Consider the following 2,330-nt stretch of genomic DNA (forward strand, 5'->3'; position numbering starts at 1 on the left):
GGTAGTGGTGGTGGTGGTGGTGGTGTTAGTAACCGTAGTGGTGGTAGTGGTGGTGGTGGTGGTGTAGTGGTGGTTGTGTTGGTGATAGTGATGATGGTGACAGCAGTGACAATAGTGGTGTGGTAGTGGTGGTGGTGGTAGTGAAAGTAGTGGTGGTGACGTAGTTGTAGTAGCGGTATTAGTTGTGCAGTGGTTGGTTGGTGGTAGCAGTAGTTGTAACGTTTGTCAAAATTGTTGTGGTCGGTGTAGAGACGTAGTGTAGGAGGCAGTGCTAATGGTTGTGGCTCGCATGTGGAGGAGGTGGTATTGTTGTACAGACATGCCATATACATTCAGCAGGGTGGAATGGTGGAGAATCCCGAATATTTATTGAACGCTGGTTTAATTAAAACCTAAACTAATTTCAGCAAAATCCGTCTGTCTGTGCGTCTACCTCTTATTTCCTCACCCCTCCTCCTCCTCCTCCTTCTTCTTCTTCTTGTCCTTGTTGTTATTGTTGTTGTTGTTTTTCTTTTTCTTCTTTTCCTTCTTGTTCTTCTTCTTCTTGTTCTTCTTGTTCTTGTTCTTCTTCTTGTTCTTCTTGTTCTTGTTCTTCTTCTTCTTGTTGTTCTTGTTGTTGTTGTTGTTCTTCTTGTTGTTGTTCTTCTTGTTGTTGTTCTTCTTGTTGTTGTTCTTCTTGTTGTTGTTGTTCTTCTTGTTGTTGTTGTTCTTCTTGTTGTTGTTCTTCTTGTTGTTGTTCTTCTTCTTGTTTTCCTTCTTCTTCTTCTTCTTCTTCTTCTTCTTCTTCTTCTTCTTCTTCTTCTTCTTCCAGCTGCTTTATCCTTCCCTCCTGCCCTTCTGCTTCTCCTCCTTCGTCCGTGTTGTTCTAAAGCCATCCCGGTCAAGAGATCCGAACCAGATATCGTGTAAGGTGACGTAATGGCGTCGAGCCTTGAGGCTGGGTGTCTTGGAATGGAAGGTGTTAAGTGATTCTGAGAGATACATCGTGTCCTGTCCACCCCACAAGCATGCTGGTGTCAAGAGCTGGTAGTTGACGATGACGACGACGAGGATGATGAAAATGATGATGATCATGATGATGATAATGATGAAAAGAAGAAGAAAAAGATGATGATGGTGATGGTGACGATGATGGTGTAGAAGAAAAGATAAACAAGAAACAAGTGATGATGATGGTGATGACGATGATGGCAAAAGAAAAGGAAAGAAGAAAAGAAGTTGATGATGATGATAATGATGACGATGATAAGGATGGGGTGGTGGTGCTGGTGGTGATGATGATGATGATGATGATGGCAACGATGATGATGATGATGACAACGGTGATGATGATGATGCTGATGGCGATGACGATGGTGACGACGACGACGACGATGACAGTAATGATGATGATGTTGATGAGGATAATTATGATGAGGATGATGAGGATGATGATGATAAAGAAGAACAAGAAAACGAAAGAGAAGAAGAAAGAAAAGAAAGACAAAAACAAGATGATGACGATAATTATTATGCTGATGATGACGACGATGAAAATGATGATGGAGCGGAGGAAGAGAGAGTGGAATAAAAATGCATATCAATGTTTAAGTGATGATAGCGCCGAGCATTATGAAATGAACATTTCGTAGGAATATTTTTCGAAACGGGATGGAAGCAGTAATTCTACTAAAAAGTAACGTCTGTTTTCAGTTCAACATGTCTGTTCCACACGCAACATTACTACTCTACTTTTCAGAACCAGCTATTTTGCTTGTTACAAGATTAGCGGCTGGACGTCGTTTATTTTTCTGTACATTGCGAGACAGGGTGAATGACCGCCGTTTCTAGCAGACTGGTGTCAAGTACTAAGGAAGGGCAAATACCCTGAAACCAGGCTGGTAAACTGATCCTACCAAATCGCTAAGTGTTAAGGGTTCAGTCCCTTGCTGGCAATATGCTGGACACAGATTGTGTCGTTGACCATCTGGAGAAGGTGTTCTCCTGGGGTTAAAGATGAGTAGTAACGTGGTTCCGCACGGAACAGCCATGTTTAAGGGACAACAAACACTACTTTCCAGTAGAGTTACTACTTGTATCACTTACACAGACTTTAGAACTGTAGGTTTATATATATATATATATATATATATATATATGTAAAGACACGATTGTTATTTAAAATACCGATCTTATCAGGTGGCCACTGATGAAGGCAAAGCATTTCTTATGCACAGCCAGAAATCCGGGATCTAGAATTATCCAGTAATTTTTTGCTAGTTTATTTTGTCTCTTTGTCTTCTCTCCTGATGCTGTATGAACATTTAATGTGGTTTTAGAGTCAAGTTTTG

This window comes from Octopus bimaculoides, chromosome 26, assembly GCF_001194135.2.
Source record: "Octopus bimaculoides isolate UCB-OBI-ISO-001 chromosome 26, ASM119413v2, whole genome shotgun sequence".
NCBI lineage: Eukaryota > Metazoa > Mollusca > Cephalopoda > Octopoda > Octopodidae > Octopus > Octopus bimaculoides.